The following is a 20,608-nucleotide window of genomic DNA, read 5'->3' on the forward strand; positions in this document are numbered from 1 at the left end:
TAGAGTGAGAAAACAAATGTCTTGCCAAGTCTGTGGGAAAGCATTCCAACTGCCATCATGCCTAGAGTCCCACATGAGAACGGACAAAGAGACCCCTGACCAATGGCATCTGCGGTCGAAACTTTGATCAGCCAGGCAAATTCAGAAGGCATATGGAAACCTACGAAAAGGACTATTGGATATTTCTTTGCTGTTCTATTACTGAAGCTATCAACAGAAGGTGTGTACCGGATTAATTGCACTTGTGGAATGCTATGTTGGGCAAACAGGATGAATGATCAGCACAAGACTATAAAAACACCACAGAAATATGAAATGCTCACAAATACAACTGTCAGCAGTAGCAGAACACACGTGCCCACAAGGACACTCAATTGATAATGTTGAAGTTCTGTGCAAAACTTGTTACTACTGGCCAAGAATAATTACAGAATCTATCGAAATTTAAAGAAATAAAAATAATTGTAATCGTTTGGATAGCTACCGACTTAGTGCTGCATGGAAGAGAATCATCAAATTACCGTTTGTACGGCTATTTTAATACACACAATGGACACTAAGTACAAGATCAATGGGCTAGCATAATGTGCATGTATAATGTATGTTGATTCATTAATCCCCCCCCACTTTGCGCTCAAAGAGTGCACAAGTGTTGTCACCACATCTACGTCTCTATATAAGGAATTAAACAGGTGGACTTCTCCCAAACCTTGCTGTTGCCTGATGAAGCTAGTTGTAATTACTGAAACGCCGTACTCCGATGGTAAATGTTGTGGCTTGGCTCTCCAACACACCACACACCGGTGTGCTGTACTAGTGATGAATTGGCATGTTCTGTTTACGTGACAACCCTTACTAGTGGGCTGTCGGGTGGTGGCGGGTTTAATGACACATTTAAATTGTAATAGGTTTTTATCCTTTTATCTGGCACCAAAACTGACACCTTTATGGAAACATGATCCCTTGTATAAAGGTGTCAGTTTTGGTGCCAGATAAAAGGGTAAAAACCTATTACTATATCTTGCTACTGGCAAAGGAGGTCTCATAATGTAAATTCTTACCCCGAGCTCTCAATACTCTGATAGTGCGCTGTTTTTGAGTTGTATGCCTTTTGGCGTCATCTGGTCCAACACCAGTGGAGACTAGGCTCTAAGAAAAGCCGTCTCGGGTGTGGACCAATCAGCTTCAAGGACAGTGTATATCATTATCAGAGTTGTCTCTTTTTGTTTGCATTTTGACTGCTTTTGTTGTGGTTATTGCAAACATGATCCCTTGTATAAAGGTGTCAGTTTTGGTGCCAGATAAAAGGGTAAAAACCTATTACTATATCTTGCTACTGGCAAAGGAGGTCTTATGACACATTTATATATTTACGCGATCCAACCCATAAAACCTGTATTATGGATATTTGTCACGAAAGCCTACGTGTTAAACTGCCATGTATTTTTACGTCTATTGCTGTATTTTCTTACGTGCAATATATTTAATAAACCATCCTAATTTATTCATATTTTTGTTCATAGTTATATCATTGTTGCGCGTGCGGTGTGGTCAGTGGATATTGTTTAGTGGATCAAACCGAGACAAATATTTTTGCAGCAGCTGTGGCTGCACATTGCAACAGCGCATTCCGAATGGTGTAGAACGCATCGCCCAGAATCTGTATCTGTGTGCAAACACCAGGTATGGTTGGTAAGAAACACGTTTGGTTTTAAATGAATAGAACTCGAGCTTCAGCCATATTGTTCATTATAGACCCCACTTTGTAAGCATTAATCACGCAAACCTTGCGCCTGATTCATTTGAGTCGGTGTGCTCATGAGCAACAGGGCATTTGTGGCAAGGTGTTAATGTATCACAGATTAGCACGGTTGGCTACGTACACTGCGAAAGAATTTCAACACATATTCTTTGGGTCTTTCCGTAAAGTCACGTAGATAGAACAATAAAATAATGAAAATAAAGTGAATAAAAAAGTAAAATATATCACGACGTTTCGATCGCAACACAAGCAATCGTCATCAGGAGAAAAATGATAACGATTGCTTGTGTTGTGATCAAAACGTCGTGATATTTGTATTATTATTTTGTATTCACTTTATTTTTATTATTTTATTGTTCTATCTACGTGACTTTACCGAAAGACCCAAAGAATATGAATTCCTGCAGTCACGAAAGCTTTAAGTCAAGATTCAAGTTCAACATACATTCATACATTTTGTAAAGCGAGTATCCTTGCACGTACAATGCACTGGACCGCATGTTCGTGTTAAGTGATTCAGGGGATTTGTCACTGCCTACCCCATGATATAAATAATCTCAGGGAATTCAATTGCAAGTGTGCAATCTCCCTTCCGGTGGGCATCGAGGATGAGTCATACCCTGGCTTGCCAGGAGGCAGTGAAACACAACTGTGGAATCCTTTCCATATGCACGGGATAGAACGTTGCCCCCTTGCTCACATTCGTTCGTTTTCTGCGAGTGTACTGGTTTCCCCCCACATGTAAACACTCAGTAAGTGGCTGCAAATATCGGAATGTAAAGAGAACCGCAGATCTTGGGCGATTGTTGGTAGTGCCGGCTCACCGCCTGGCTGCTGTCTCCCCGCTCGTCTGTGGGAGACATATAGAGGTACTGAATTAGATTTATATTCTCTACATAACATGATTCCTATCTACACAAAGCACTCACCGCGTGGAGTACAGCAAGTGATATTCCACGAAATAAAAAATAAACGTACATGACCATAACAGAAGCCAATGGGTACAGCTGTGCATACACGTACACACATATACACGATTCCTACTGATGGAACGATTCACCACTGCCGGAGAGTCAAGGAATTGTCATGATTCAGGATCATGAATGCAAACTGTCCCCGTTCTCAAACCTGAGTATGATTGAAAAGGTCGTAGAACGCCTTTGTCGGAAGCAATTACTTCCCCATGTCACTGCGATGGGCAGATTCATGCCATTGCAGTCGGCTTACACATTGTCAGTAGTACGCAAGCGTACGCATTTGGGTTAACCCCTCCTCCCCCCTCCATGCATACATACTAAATGGATGCCCCCTGACAGCTACACCACCACTCCCCGCACGAGACAAGCACGTGACTCTCGGTGTAAATGGAGCCGGAGCGCGAATAAACGTGCCGATGCCCCAAGTACAGTTGCCACCATTCCTACGACAGAGCAAACCCAGGCACATTTCTCAGCGAGCCGAGGTCTATTGTTAAAACTGTGCAGTTCACGGTGATAAAATTCAACCATAGCCATACCCGGGGTACCAGATCTCGACACAAATTAATTCCTGCTGCCACCCGAATACTGTCCGGGGGTCAAACACAGACAGGTGGCAGCCCCAGTCGCGAGGCCACATCTGCACCGACTCACGGCAAACGTGTGCAGGGCCAGCAGGAAGAGCCCCGGGATCTCGGAGCGCAGCCACTGGTTCCACGCGCTGTCTCGGTCCACGTCCTCGCGTGACGACGACACTTCAAAATCACCTGACCGGAAGGAGGGGGGTGGGAGGGAGAGTAAGAAGGTACGAAGGGGAACCTTCTAACTCTTTCACAGTGACGCGTTCTTCGCGTGCGTCACCCTGCAGCCAACCTCTCTGCTCTCGTGTGTGAACGTGGGTCAGTTTGGTTTAATCGTTCAGAATGAATGGGGCATGACCCTGGCCCTTGTGCAATTTATTATTTTCCATGAGATAATACCAAACACATCATTCATGTGTGTGTGTGTGTGGCCTGCAAGCAAAACGTCTGACCTCTGTGATTGCCAACAAGGGGTCAAATACTTATTTCCCTCATTAAAATGCAAATCAATTTATAACATTTTTCACATGCGTTTTTCTGGATTTTGTTGTTGTTATTCTGTCTCTCACTGTTCAAATAAACCTACCATTAAAAATATAGACTGATCATTTCTTTGTCAGTGGGCAAACGTACAAAAGCAGCAGGGGATCAAAGACTTTTTTTCCCTCACTGTATGCATTAGTTCTGCCCGTACCTCTTTGTGCCTGTGTAGTGGGCAGGCAAGTGTGGTGGAGCAGCAGGTCCAGCACACGGGGTGTCCAGCAGAGGAGAGGAACTCCCCGTGGCCGTGGCCGGGGAAGCAGAGGTCGGCGGCGCTGGGAGCGGCGTCAGTTGCGCAGCGTCTGTGGGAGAAGGCACAGGCCTCTGCTGAAGAATATCATCCGCAGACACATCACACGGCTTGCCAGACACGTCACACACTCGGCCCTGTGATTGTGGAGGTGAGACAGGTTCGCGCGTGGCAACGAATGGCTTGTCGCTGGACAAACATCGACGGCAACATCGGGAGAACGCGGCACGAACTCGTGCAGAGTTTCTGGCACCGTATGAATTTACACTACTTGTAGGTATGTACGTTGAACCTCTTTCGCGCCGTACGTCAGCCAGCCGTGCTAATCGGAGGTGCAGATGGATGCAATTGAAGGAAGTGGAGCAGAGATTTCAAAATGAAACAAAAGAAATTGATACAGAAATTATACAAGTCCAGGGGACTTCACCAAGGCCGTGTTATCGCAGACTCTGACAGAGCACAAAAGAAGACTGGCAATGGCAAAACATGGCTTCATAACTATCATTGTCAGATGGCACACTTGCACCTTCAGTCTTCAGTCGGCGTCAGTAATTTAAGAATGCACGCATGATGCGTGACACCAACTAAAATGGCATCGATGCTGACTAATCACATCCTCTCCAAGATGTGGAACTCAAGAGACATGGATGCCTCTTCCAAACAGGACTACCCTTGACAATTGAGTTGTCGCCTGGGTAAAGATAAAATGAACTAGGAGATTTCAACTTGAAAATCCAAACCATCGCACCAACAGTAATGGACGGAATCCTATATAAGGCGCACACTGCAGGAGCTTCAGGTGGACTCTGGTACCTGCTTTAACGTCTGTGTGAGAAGCATCTTCTCCCACTGAAATTCAAACAAAGTTGACAGTTAGACAGGAAATGTTTTAAAACATCCGCAGTAAAATTCAAGTATGTATACCATTAAAGTAAACTATTTTTTATTTACCAGGTAAGGCCCATTGAGAGCTATTAAGCTCTTTTTCAGAAGCGACCTGGCCACAAATTATAGCTTAACGAAGTGGCTTATCACGTGGAAATTTATAGTAGCCAAATACTCTAAACGCATTACTTACAAATAGCTCACAAAGCGGTTATCCTCCCACTACCCTTGGGTTACCTCCTGTCCCGGTCCAGCCGAGACAGTCTGTGAATTGGCATCTGTGTTTGGGTGGCATGAATTAATTTGTACCGAGATCTGGTACCGGTACTGTGCTGAACTTTACTACTGCATGGTTGTTGACAGACCTAGACAGACTGAAACATAGGTCTGGGTTTGATCTCCATAGTGGAAAAGGTGGTAACCCGAAAACTAACCCAAACCCTTCCACATTCAACGATAAACACTTTCAAACCGAGTTCGCTCGGAAATGACCCCACTAAACCGCACGTATGTAAACGTTTCACTTCAGTGGTTCCTCCGCCGCGTGCGAACGATGAAGTGCACGGCCTCTCGTGATGATGACCTCACACCCGCATGGCTGCACGAAAGGCGGTGCTGACGAGCATGAGGCAGGTGGAAGAGGCAAAACGAGGAGGCAAGATTAGAGTGCTGTAGTCGGTGGGGTATAGTGGGGCCTATTTCCGAATGATTGATTTATGCGGAAATGAAATTGGTCAAGAGTCCGTTACTTTGTAAACATTAGCATGTATCTACTTTAATACCAAGTCTGCAGGGGTGGGAAAGATGAGGTCTGTTCATTCTGGTGGGCAAAGGTAATTTAGACACTCCAAGTCTGGTGGCATAAGGATGAAATGCACCTTACAAATGTAAATAATAATGATTATTAATCAATCTTCTTCTTCACTCCCACGGTGTTCCAACCAGGGTTAGGCCATGTAATGATCTGACGTGCTGTACACTTGTACAGTGTTACTGAATTATTGTATCATTATGAATTCAGTGCCCCTTCTGCGACCTTTCCCTAGATACCCCTCTGGTGTATAACCTGGCCTGCTGACGTCAGGGCCGTAAGCCTCAGATCCCTTTCCCTGCCAGCAGCCAGCGCTATACTGTTACATTACGATTCTATGCCAAAACACAGGGAATCCTCTACTTACGATCATTCAACTTACGAACTTTCAGAGATATGATCAAACCTGTCCGTATGTCCAGTTTCCTGTTCGGACCGAGAGTCGTAAGTTCAACTGCCGCACAATAGGTGGTGATGGTGGCATCTACATCTGCAGAACGTGAAGAACCAGAGGCAACTATTAAAGCCATTCCCCGTGTTTAGTGTACAAGCCGTAAAACGTGTTTGAAATCGACGGGAGTAAAGTTGGACTCACGAACAAATCGACTTACGAACAGACCTCTGGAACTGAACTCATTTGTACGTACAAGAGTCTGTATATGGTGGTCACTCTGAACAACACAGACCCAGCCTCCTTTTTACTATTTTTGGTCCATTAGGACATTACCATACCCATCTTTCTGTGCTAACGACCACACAATACACATTAGACGTGTCACAACAGGTCACGTTTAATAGTCTAAACTTGTCTGGAGTAAGTCGCATATGGTAGACATTTCTGCACATTTGCAGAATTACATGTCAATGATAAAGGAACCATGTGTATTGCATTACACAGGTGTTTTGATCATGTGTGGATGCAGATTCCCGCAGCAATACAGGGAATAGGTTGTTCGCAGAGCCACTGATTAATCAGAATCAGAATCTTTTTTATATCCTGGAGGAATACGAAAAGACACTTTTTTTGCTAATTGGCCGTGTCGGGTGGTGGAGGGTTACGACACATTTATAAATAAACGCGATCTAACCCAAAAACCTTTATTATGAAGGATTGTTTTTATTTACATGCGTTTGGGTAATTTGTTTACCTTTCTTGTACTTTGCACTGCTATCGTATTTTTGTATTGTTTGTTGTTGTAACGTTCTCACCCGCCCCTACTGGACGTCTGTGAAAAAGTTATTTGTAGCTCATCAAATTCCTCCAGTATAAATACACATGCCGATTCTGACATTCATTGTAAGTATGTAATGTTGAACTTCTTTCGCACCGTATGTAACCGACCATGCTAATCGGAGGTGCAGAGGAAGGGCAACAAACTAAACACAAACAGCGTGTTGACGGTGTGTTTAATGGTTCCCTCAGCCATTGGGATTCACACTCTTGGCTTAGGACCACTCATGGAGGGTGAATGAGCATTGCCTCCGCCCCTGCGTGTTGCGATGCTCAGAGCGAGGTGACAACTCTCATTCCGTGCGTTCTCCCCCCCACCCCACAGCATCAACAACAAGAGACAGCAGCTGGAGTTGGAGATCATGAAGATCCTGCAGAGCAAGGGGGACCCTGACAACAACAACATCGTCACCCTCCTGGACAACTTCACCTTCCGGGGACACAACTGCGTCGTCCTGGAGCTCATCAGGTGAGTGTCATGGCGTCCGATGAACACCGATCCAAAGACAAAGATTAACCAGTATAGCCTCGGAAGATTGTTGGGGCAAGTGCTTTTAGCAAGTAGCGCCTATGAAGACGGGCAAGGCACACGAGGGGGGGGGTGGGTGGGCAGCACCACGCCCGGCAGCCTTTGTCTCCCCAGTGGCGATGTTTACACACCGCACCAGGTACTCATTTGAGGCTGAGTCGATCTAGGGGAGGCCCAGGATTGGTTCAAATAATCGTCACCGGTCTTGGCCGTGAGCGGGAATTGTAGAGCAACGTGCTAAACGCCGCACCACCGCTCCCCCAAACACCGATGCGTCCGTGTGTTCACACACATGAGTCATTTGGATGTAGAATAAATGTCCGTAGGCTTTCAGAATGCCCTAGAATTATTGTCTTTGTACACGGCTCCATGGTCAGACATAACTCTTTATAATGCCTTCCTGCCTCATTGACTATCTTTTGAGTTGAGCGGCAACCCTGTATGGTTACTCCGTGCGGCTTCGCCTCAGTCAAGCACGTGTGCTCCCGTTCAAGGGGCCAATCAGGGAATGGGTCACAAGCAGGAAGAAACTGTAACCGTTCACGTTTTGTGCCGTCACGCAGCGGAGACCTCCTCCAGAAGCTGGACGAGACCTATGGCTTATACATGACGGAATTGAAGCCGTACGTGGGCTCCATGCTGCGGGCCCTGGCAAAGCTGAAGGCGATGCACATCATTCACGCGGATCTGAAGCCGGTTAGTAAACTAAGCAGCCCGCTGCGTCTTTTGTCCGTCAGTATGGAGTTAGTGCCTCAGGTCGTGCAGTTGTAGAAAATGAGAACACTCTTGTAAACCTTAGTAACAGGATTTCGAGATATCTTATTCTACACCGCAACAACACTCATGCCACGACTTGCTATTTCATAAACACAGATAGCCAAAACTTGCATAGAAATACAACTTTTCACGTGGATCTCTGTTTGCTCTCAACAACCAACGCTCCGCGGAACATTTAATATTTTCTAATTTGCGTTAAACAACAACGACCACTGCCCTAAGCAACAATTCCGAATGCCAAAGCTAAATGATGGGCGTAGCAGTGGTGGGGTAGTTCGCAAACTGCACTCAGAGGTTAATGACCCGAATTCGATTTCTGGCCACGGCTAAAACCAGGGTTTGGGCGATATCTGAACCGGTCCTGGATCCCATTGCCTTCAACAGCCCCTGAGCAGCATGGTGAGGTATGGCCATACAACCCCCTTGATTAACACGGCATGGGGTAGGGAGATCTTTAAGCATGATTACATTTACAAAGGGCATTAAGTGTTCAACAAAAATGAGTACATGAAATCCTTGAATAAACCGCCATGAACCAATTCAACAAGACGCAATCTCACCGACACACCACGAGTTTCACTGACAACCACTCTGTCATTTTGGCAGGCAAACATCTTGGTCAAAGACCACATCAGTGGCAATATCAGGCTCACGGATTTTGGCCTGAGCATCAGCGAGACCTGTCCAAGTGAGTGATCTAGCTGCCCTGTGTGTGTGTACGTGTGTAGCAGCATGTGTGTGTGCGTGTCACAGAGTTTGTGGGGAGCGGTGGTGTTAACGGTTAGCACGCTGCGCTACGAGCCTGTTTAAGCTATATGGGGGGGTCTTTGTCTACGTGCTGTGGTGGTGTGGTGGTTAGCACCGCTTAAACAAAGTGTGGTAATGACACTGATACCCTTCAAACGTTACATTTCGTCAATCATTTGGCCAGGATTTCAACTCTCAACCTCCCAGTTTTGAGGAGGGTAGTTGTCAAACAATAACCAGTAAACCGGTAACAATTTTCATAATCGATTGCTGGTATTGAAAGTCTGGAGCCAGTAGCCAATCCCATTGGAATTTTCATCGCGGATGGCTGATTAACGTGTGATTTACATGTGATTTACGTTTGCAAATGTACAGATCGCATGGCAGCCCTAAGTACCTTTGTCCTCATTCCTCACGTAACCTTTTCCCGTTCCGAGACGTCTGCACGTTACAGGGTGGTGGTAGGTGTCCCCGGTTCATCACTGAATCTTGAAACGTGCAAAGCGGCTCGGCGTTAATTTTATTCAGAGAGGCGTCGCAGCGCCGTTGCTTTTAAAGAAGTTGTTACTCACCGCAGAGAACTCTCGCGACACGACAGCTGCACTCTATGATAGCTGGCACCAGTGTAATGAAAATAATTTACATTTCTAAGTGCTACCCAGCTGATACACGCATTTACGTGGGCGATCTTTGTCATTGTGCGTATTTTGAGTGCCATACGTGACTGCGTGTGCATACCCTCATCTATTCAGCACTTCACAAGTACAGGTGAATAATGTGCAAGTGCCACCTTGTTTGGTCACCTGTCTGTCCGTGTGCTGCTAGGAGCTTGGTGTCTTGGCTCGATGTGGTACATGGCCCCCGAAATGTACTTTGGGCTCCCGGTGACATGCAGCGCGGACATGTGGTCACTCGAATTTGTGGTGGCCGAGATGCTCCTCGGGAACCCGCTCTTCAAGACAAGCTCGGAAGACCACATCGGCTATCTCATCCAGGTATCTGACGCGTAGGAAAACACCATTGCATATATATCCAGTTGGTTATAAGGTCCTGCTGTTGAGCTACAAGGCTGTCAGTGGGTTAGCCCCACAATACTTACAGGAGCTGATCCACTCATGTACACCAATGAGGTCCTTGAGATCTTCTGATCTCCTACTCAGTTTTCTGAGGTCAAGTCTCAATTCCTGGGGGCGATCAGGCTTTTTGCCAGTGCAGCTCCAAGACGATGGAACGCGTTGGCCTCTGATAACAAGACAGAATTTTTAAAGCTATTTAAATCTCGCCATGAAAACTCACCTCGGTAAAATGGCCTATTCCCCATTGTTTTGGTCGTCTCATTTCCTCGTTTTGGTCGTCTCATTTCCCTGCTTTTCATACACGGGGCGCATTGGGATCATCGGATTAAATGCGCCTTACAAATATTAATTATTATAACATATACATACTGATGAATTCTATAATTTTTATTGTAACAAACCTCGAGCCCGATACGGCACCACCAAACCGGGCGTCGTATTTCCGATGGGACCGTTCCAACTGCGCCATATAAAGGAGGAGGGAGGGTTTAATTCGAATTTGAACCAACGATGGAGTCCACGATAAACAACAACAGCAGCAGCAGCAGGGGGTTGGTTATGACTGATGGCGCACGACGATCCACCAGCGTACAGACCCGCTGTGCGATGGCTCATGCGACAAAGCTGGTTACGTGCAGGGCTGTCGTCATCCTCTGGGCCTTTCACTGGTCACAAAATGTCGCTCAGCTGCCGGTACACGGGAGAGGAGTGGACGTGTTCACTGCGTGATCACGCACCATTTGCATGAGTAAAGAAGTAAAGAGAGATTTCGGGATCATCGGTAATACCAAATAATCAGAGCGTCAGGCTGATGTCCTTCGGAATGATTACTATTGTTATGATTATTGTGGTTTGTTGTTAATCCCCAAGGCTTTCAGAGCCTGTGTTGGAGAGCAACGAAGCCACACGTAGTAACCACGTCATAAATTAAAGACCAAATATGTATGCTTCGCCTGATGATAGAGATAAATATCTGCAAACAGTATGTACAAGAGCAGGCAAAGTTAATTGTTCATCGACGTTTCAATGAGACAAAGAGCAGCGTATGTACGCTCTGTTCACTCGAGCGACGGACCTCATCCAACTCATCCCTCTTGTGATCTTGGTTTCAGATGTTGGGGCTCCCACCCAAAGCCATGATTGACGCCTCGACCCACAACATTATCTCCTTTGGTGAATGGACCGGGGGGGTGGTGAGGTGGTGGTGTTGGAGTTCGTAGCTGCTGCTGCTGCTGTCACTGCCCGGAGAGTCGTGGCCATGCAGCCGCGTGTCTCGTGCTCTGTGCTTGAATAGAAAGGCATGGAAACTGCTTCGCGTAATGTAAAAATGAACTGTGCTTTATTTGGGTTTAAAAGTCACAACGGTCTTGGCAACGTACTCGTCAGTACGTGTTGAATTAGTGTGACAGTAAGGAGTCTTATGAAAAAATACTTTAAAAGGAACGGTTATGTTTAGGTAGCAGAGTATATTTGGAAAACCTTATAGGGATTTGCAATCCAACAGAGGACGTGTGTATTAATTACATGGAATGCTGGCCATCACATTTTTTATAAAGATGAGTGGCCGTTTTTTTTTAATTTCAGCATGACTTAGCACTATTTTAAAAAATTGTGTGGCAGATGCGACGGTATCCTAAATCAGCATAGAGCAGTTCTACCATAGTACAAAACAACCACAGAGAACAACCCTCCACACAAACTGTGGGTCCTTGATTGAGAAATAGATTATGCTTAAAAGCACGCTTGTACAACAAATTACCATCCTCTCCAAGTGATGCAAATAATAATATAATACTAAAATAAACATCAAAGTGTCTCCTTGCTCAAACAAGTATCAGGAGGTTCTCGTCTCCTCCGGTGACCCAGAGTTGAGAGTGGGAATTTCACTTTCACGCTTAGGAGCCATCCTTTCCACACGACTACTGCAAACGTCTCACAAACGGTTACAAATTTTATCGACCCTGGAGGGATGACAGGCTGTAGTCGACCGCCAACATGGAATCATATTTGCAAACATCGCAATTGGAGGGTTAAGGACCGCCCCCGCATTGTACTGATCGCCACAACTAATTCAGTGTTTCTCTCTTTTTCTCTCTCCAATAAACAGACAAAAAGAATCGCCCCGTCGTCAACGGGAAACGGATCGTCCCGTGCTCCGTGTCTTTGAAGGCGGTTCTGGGAACCCGCAATCAAAAGTTCATCAATTTTCTCCGCGGGTGCCTTCAGTAAGAGACTTGTTACTATTGTCTACATTTCACCTCGTACAAATAATTAAATATAAATCACTTTGCGTCTACCATCAACATTACTGGAAACGATCTTAGACCTCACGCGTCGTTTGGGCTAGGACTGCAAAGTTTTGTGTCACACCGGGGCATCGTTTCTTCATCTCGTCGCTTTTTCAAATAAATATCGTTTCTGACAAAAGTGTTGAGGATAGAATTGCTCATTTCACCCCAGACCACGATTCAATGAAGCGATTTTAGAATGCAACAGGCACCTGACTCCCTCCGTATGCCTCCTTGGCAGGTGGGATCCCCAACGTCGCCTCACACCCACGGAGGCCCTCAACCACCCATTATTGTTGGGCGGCAGGGCCGTGCCACCGCAAGCGAACTTCCCGCCTTGCCCAGCCATGGACACGGAGCCGGTGGCGGCCTGCAGCCTCTTGGCAGTCCCCCGTCTCAGCCAGGGAGATTGCCAAGTCCCTGCTGCAAGGAGGCAGACTTCGGAGTCCACTTGGTCAAATCAGAATACTGCAGGCTCAGTTTCTGGGAGCGAGTGGGCTTCAAACTCTGATTGGGGAATGGAGTCGGAGTGGGGAGTGGAGTCGGCAGGTGACTGTGCGGTAACACGCCTGTCTGAAAAACTATTCGATCAACGTGACAGCACCAATGACGTCATCGTTGAAGAGGAAATGGAGCCGATGGTGGCCTGCAGCCTCTCGGCAATCCCCTGTCTCTGTGAGGGAGATTTCCAAGTCCCTGCTGCAAGCGAGCAGACTTCGGAGTCCACTTGGTCAAATCAGAATACTGCAGGCTCAGTTTCTGTGAGCGAGTGGGCTTCAAACTCTGATTGGGGAATGGAGTCGGAGTGGGGAGTGGAGTCGGCGGGTGACTGTGTGGTAACACGCCTGTCTGAAAAATTCCCCAAAGTGGTGGCACCAATGACGTCATCGCGGAGGAGGAGGAGATGGAGTTGGCCACGAGACAAGAGTGAGTCTCCACGCAGAAGTGCACCTTGAGAAAAATGTGTATTGGGGAGGTCATTCAGACAAAGTGTCTCCTGATATAAATTAGCATATAGCAAACACCATCATCATCATAAATTAGTTATTTGAGTAAATTACACATTCCTATAGCAAGGGCAAGTCTATTTATATTACAACCACTGTTGATTCCCACAATGTAGTATTCACGATTGAGAGGAAGAAAAAAATATTGAGGAAACATGAGATTTGGGTTCTGTATCAGATGAGACAAGTTCTGTATTGTAAGAACGGGGAATCTGTTTCATGAGGAGTTGTGAAATGAGGATTCTGTAATGGCATTCACCTCTTTAGTTCATCTCACTTGAAGATGTAAATATCCCAGGGCTCCACAGGATGTAATATCTTATCCCTAACCTCATCTCCACCAATCTGCAGCTAAATGCATTCCTAGTAAAAATATATATCTTAATTATAAATATATGAATTGCACTGCATCCCACTTGGAGGTGCTGCGGTTAGAGCACTCCACGATCACTGTACGCTTGCGAGTTCAAAATCCAGGTCAAGAAGGTTAACAGCTTATTTATCAACCCGAGCTATAGTCAAATAATGAATCCCATTTTGTGGGAAGTCAACAGCGGTGATCCTATTATACACCACCATTGGCTCCTGTTATAGGAATGTAGCATTCCGCTACTGGCCATAGTGAGAGATGTGTGGCATCCTCCTACCTCGCATTTGAGCGGCCGGACACATGTGAGGTGCACTGCAGCAACCAGTGTAAGCACAGCCGAGAATGCACGATGGGGCAGACGGTGGCATTATAGATACGCGCATGTCTGTACGTTGAAATAATTTTGAACGCGTACGTAGCCGATCGTGCTAACCGTAGCCGACCGTGCTAACGATGGCGCGTGCGTCCATTTGCCAGGCGGGGCCCTGCTCTCCAACCAGGCAACAACAACAACGAGGAGGATGATGATGATGCCGTCGACAAGATTGGGCCAAAGGCGTCACGCGGGCCTGGACGGAGATTCTCCCGCCTGAGGCGGAATATTCGGGGGATTCTGCGATTCATTCGGGAGCACTGTTTCTGTTACCGTGACGATAGCGCTGAATAAATCCTGTCATGCGGCTGGGCCCTCCCTGCCCTGTGTACATATTTTTCAATGTTACTGTCGTTTTTATCTCGCTTCTTTCTGGTCCAATGACTCCAAGACTCACGGTTTAAACTAAAGATCCCAGTGGTCCTCAAAAATATTTATGGGGACTCCTTCACTTAAAAAACATTCAACTTAGAAAGTCTCAGAGATACAAAGAAACCTGTCCATATGTCCAGTTGCCTGTTTGTACCGAGATTCATAAGTTCAACCGCCACGCAATAGATGGTGGTGGTGGCATCTACATCTACACAACGTGAAGAACCAGTGGCGTCTACGTCTACAGGAGATTATACAACTCTTAAAGCCATTCCCTGTGTTTAGTGTACACGCCGTACAACATGTTTGGAATCGACAGGAGTAAAGTTGGACTTACGAACAGACTTCTGGAACCTAACTCGTCCGTAAGTAGAAGAGTCCCTGTATATGGTGGTCACTGAACAACGCAGACCCAGCCTCCTTTTTACGATGTTTGGTCCATTAGGACGTTACCAGACGCATCTTTCTGTGCTGACGACCACGCGATACACATTAGACGAGTCACAACAGGTCACGTTTAATACTCTAAACTTGTCTGGAGTAAATTTTGATTTAAAGCTTTCGTGACTGCAGTAATTCATATTCTTAGTTTTTTCGGTAAAGTCACGTTGAAGGAAACAACAAAATAATAATATAATATATATGACCGTTTGAGTTATGGTCGAAACGTCGTGAGAATTTTTTATTGTTTTATATATATTTTATTATTTTGTTGTTCCCCTTCAACGTGACTTTACCGAAAAAACTAAGAATTGTCTGGAGTAATTCGCATACGGCAGACATTTCTGCACATTTGCAGAATTACATGTCTATGGGAAAGGAACCATGTGTATGGCATTACAAGGGGTGCTTGGTCGTGTGTGGATGTAGGCTGTTGGCAGTGCCACTGATTAATCAGAATCTTTTTTTCATCCTGGAGGAATCCAATGAGCTATGAAGCTCTTTTCACATATGTCCAGTAGGGGCGGGTCAGCGAGGTATGTACAAAAACGATATGTGAGGCAAGACGGAGAAAATGTAAGCATGTTGCTAAAAATACAAAGTACATAGATTCCTGCCGATTTGTCAACAAATGCAAGTTTGGGCAAGGCAGCAACACAACAACAGCACCAGACCACGACAAGACAACGCACAGTCCCTCAATTACATTGCAAATTAAAATCGAAAGTTCAATGCGCGATATTTTAAACAGCGTTACTAAATGGCAATATTCCCCTCGAATACCGAATGAACGAGGCTAAGACGCTTGCAGTAATGTTCAAATATGCATCGCAAGCCATTCAGAAGTGGAAGGCCTCACGTGACCACAGGGCACCACGGTGACTGGGAGATGTTAACTACCTCCCCTGGTACGCAGGAGGTCGTGGGTTACATCCCAACCCTGACGCATGCTGTATATTTGTCTGCTATAAATGTCCACGTGACGATAAGCCACTTCGTTGAGCTATCATTTGCGATGGCCAGGTCGCTTCTGAAAAACTGCTATATATGCTCAGTGGGCCTTACCTGGTAAAATATAAATAGTTTGTCAATTAGTAAATAAATGAAGTATATAAGTTCCAATTTCATTCATACATACATTTCCAAGCTTGGAAAAGGCAGTAAAACAATAGCAAAAACAGCCACAGTCCACACCAGGAAAACATACAGTGCGCCGGTAAAATTGTACTTTAAAATTGAACTGTGGATACTTTGTTAAGAATACAAAAAATAGTTTAGTTAAAAATCATTTGGTTGATAAGGACCTGGGTAGTGATCTGCGATTATTGAGTGGGGGTTTGGGAGTCGCTGACTGGGAGGAGTGGGAACGGGTGAAGCCGGATCTGCCACGCGTTGCGCTCACCAACTCGAGCTTCGCCGGGACAGCAACAAACGAAGAGACGGAGAGAGGAGCTACCCCGGGTTTACATCGCCACGACTCACGACGCACACAACACACACGGCACATGCCCAGGGGGAGGAGGGCGATGACCACCCCACAGTGCGATAGCTACGACTCCGCTTTCAATTAGTGAGCCATCCTCACACAACGCTGCACGGAGTGTGCAACGTTATCAATGAACACGGCACTACCACTGCACGGAGTGTGCAGTGTTATCAATGAACACGGCACTACCACTGCACGGAGTGTGCAACGTTATCAATGAACACGGCACTAACACTGCACGGAGTGTGCAGCGTTATCAATGAACACGGCACTACCACTGCACGGAGTGTGCAGTGTTATCAATGAACACGGCACTACCACTGCACGCGAGCAATCGGCTGCTTAGTGAGTTACACGGCACAGTACGGAGCTATTAACGCGACACGAACCACAGCGTGTTCCCGGGGTACTCAACTACCTTAGTTTCTCAACTACCGGGATTACTCAACTCAATATTTCAAGAGGCGCAATGCACTGTGGTGAATACGAGACAGTGGTCCTTCATAAACAACATCACCAAACAGTCTTTAAAGAGCAGCATGCGGCACCGGGAGACGCAGATTGCCAACCCCTGAGCTATTCTATTCCTGCGCATGAGGGCAACATGTTCAGGAGCCATAAGCCAATGTCCGAGGTCTGCTGGTCACGACGAGAGGGCTTCAGGAGAAACTTCGTGTAGGGTTACTATTCCTACTCCGTTGAAGGAGCACAGACGACTGTGGTTCACAATATTGTGCATAGTTTGGGTTGCATGGTCACAATCGCACTGTGGCTTGACTTTAATTTTCTATTGCGTCGTTTCACGTTGTACGATCTGTTCTGGATGACCACAGTCAAACACTGGAGAGTTTAAAATTTTCCATTTGTGCATCAGGTATCCGCATCTGCCATGTTTTGTGCAGATGCGGTTTAGGGGGACCATGATCTTCGTGGAATATCAAGCCCAGGGATCTTCTGCGTTGGGTTTTTCACAAGGTGTGTCAGTTCTTTTGAACTTACACTGATCATGTCGACTCTCTGCAGTGGCAATGTGAAACTATTAAAATAAAAAGGGATACAATTTTTTAGAAGTTGATTCTTACACGTGCAATTCAATACGTGAATTGTCAGCTGAATAATACATATTAATCGATTTAACCGATGTATCGCGCTGTTACTACTAACTAGCACAACTCTTTATTACGATCAAAGCATGTATAAAGTAAAATTTTAAGTAGAAAGATATGTCCTGAAGTAATGATGGTTTATTCAAACTGTGTGCAATATCAAGCAACTTCGGAATGATTTCTGAAGCACTGCTGCAATGTTTGGTGCACTGCGATACTAACGCGGCGATCCGAGTTGGATTCCTAGCCATGGCTAACGTCAGTGGTGACTGATATCTGAACCAGTCCTGAACCTAATCCCCGCCCCCTTCACCAAGCGTGGTAACGTTTTGTGCAACAACCCCCATGACCAAAGCAACGTGGTGAGGCCTTCATCAGGCAGTGGACTGCCAGAGGAGTGTAACACACACAATCATCAGTTTGTCTCGACAATCACTTGCCTTGAACATTGAATCCTTAAGTTACATTACCAATGGCATATTGGTGTGGCTCACTGACCGTTTGATGTGAAAGATTAAAGAACCCCAAGTGTCTGTCGCCGACTCAACAATTTTGAGGAGCGACCCGTGGCGGTCAGGCAGATCACGAGGTGAGCAGAGGGGTGAGGAGGAGGGCACTTTGGAGGGGGCTGCCAAACCTCGAGTCGCGAGCACACAGCGCCGTCTCCTCGTACAAGATGGCGCACCGATGGGCACCGCCGCTGCTGCCACCGGGCTTGGCCTTCTGCGCCAGTTTTACCAGGTTGGCCACGGGGCCGTGCCCAAGGTTGCGGCAGGAATGCACGCCGTAGTGCTGCCCCACAGCGCAGTCCACGGCCGGCAGCTGGAGAGCACACAGCCAACAACAGAGACCTGGAACCCTCTCTCTTTCGTTTGGAGGCGGCCGAGTTGCTAGCAGCCCTTTTCCACTGGCGCATCCGATCCGTGCCAGCGCGTAGCACCCCCACGGAACGGGTGGTTTTCCATTGGCTATTTGCTGTGCCGATATAAAATCAAACTGTAATACGTCGCACTTACAAGACCATTCAAGATGGACCAGGGGCCAAACAGGTCCAGAGGTGGTGCTAATAATAAAGTGTCCATTGCGTACGACGTGAACAGCGTTAACGTGACTGCACAAATGTATGGAAACATGGCCGAGTGGTGGTTCTCGGTTCAAGCCCAGCATCCGCCCTGGTTAATGTTGCCAGTTTATTCACCATAAACAAAGAGATCTGTTTTACAATGTATGATAATAATCCCGTGACGCTGTATTAAAAAAATAGAATTGGCCACGTGTAACCGCATCATGTTCCAAATCTGCTAAATCAGAAAAAAATACTTGCAAATTACTTTATTGGGGAAAAACCACGTAGGAAACTCAAACATCGCTCCCGAATGGCAGACATGTCCATTCACAGGCCGGTAGTGCGTGCACCACGTGCCAAATAGGAACAGCTGCCATTGGGGGGGGGGGGGGGGGGTCCCCTCGGGTAGACTGCCGCAGAGCAATGGAATGGTTGAGATGAGACGCTGCTGTAAGGCGCTTTGAGTTGAAGAGTTTATTTCCGCGAGCACCCTAAATCTCCAAATCCTTATCCCCATCTCTGAGCCGCCCCTGTGGCCCCTACTGGGGCCCGTGTCTCACCGCTGCGGTGTCGAGGCTGCTGCACTGGTGGATGAACTCCATGCAGCTCGTCGCGCTTTGGGCAGAAGCTTCCCGCTGTGGCTCCAGATCCACCCAGGGCAGAGATCACAACCCCAGTCTCCTCGAACAGCTACAACAGACACAACAAATCCGTCAACATCAGTTGGTTGACACCGAGGCGACCGCAAGGCAAACACCGGCTTAAAGCTAAACGATACGCATGGAGCTGCATCTCACAATGCAGTGCACGAAAACTGATTAAATAATACAGATTTAAGTTTGCAAATTAACACAAAATTCGTTCTCAATTTTAGTTTTCCAAATGCGCTATCAGCGTAATGTCAAGAGACAAATAAATCATCCATTCGTAAATCTCGCATAGCCGTGCAGGCCCTGTGTCATAAAATGCGGTGGGTGGCCTTTAATCTTGTACACAATAGGAGCCAACACTTTCACATTAGCTGTGTTATGAGATTGTGCGGTGCACGAGAGTCAAGCTAAAATTGTTATTCTCAGAGATGGAATTAGGAAAATGAAGTGCAAAACCCAAGTTTAATGAGACTGTATTTTTGTGCAGTCGCTGGTGACGGGGCTCGGACGATCGACTTGATAAGACTTGAGACCTCGGTTTCAACCCAAGCGGTCAAAATCCAGATTCAAGCCCATAATCTCATTATTGCCAAATCACCGCTTTGATCTCTGAGCCACCCGTCCACTTTGCATATATAGTGTTATCATATATTTGATCTGAATGTCACCGCTGTACACTCAATTTTAACGGTGATTTTCAATATCTACCTTTGGGATGTTTGCCAAATTCACAGATATTTTTTAAGAGTGACAAGAGAAAACCCATGCATCTTACGTGACACTTTGTTGTGCTCTGCATTGGCAGTGATTACATAACGCTTAAACGTATTTGAGTTATCGACAAATGAGTTTTAAGTTCGTAATAATAAACTAATATTACCGCGCACAATTTTGGAAACAAACTTAACATTGAGCGCCACTCGGAGGCGATAAGTACACTCAAACTTTGCACGGGCAGTGTCGTACACCTACTTGCTGTACTGCCTCTTACCAGCTAGAGGCGGGTGGGCTCACGCACGCCACGTACGCACCTGGGCGTTGCGATGGAGGATGTCCAAGAAGGAGCCGAGGCCCAGGCTGGGGAGGTCGCGCGAGTCAAAAGCTCGGCAAGCTGCTTCTCCACGCGTGACAGCGCGGGTAGGCCCAGGGGCTCTGCCATCTTACTTGCGTGGCTCAGCAGACGGACCAGATGCTCGGCTACCGCCTCTGCGAAGGAGACAAGCAATGCCATTGTAGGAGAGGACAACGATGCTGTAACTCGCTCCAATAGGCTCAAAAACTGC

This window comes from Petromyzon marinus, chromosome 15, assembly GCF_048934315.1.
Source record: "Petromyzon marinus isolate PM22_M1 ecotype Great Lakes invasive population chromosome 15, UKy_Petmar_22M1.pri1.0, whole genome shotgun sequence".
Classification (NCBI taxonomy): Eukaryota; Metazoa; Chordata; class Hyperoartia; order Petromyzontiformes; family Petromyzontidae; genus Petromyzon; species Petromyzon marinus.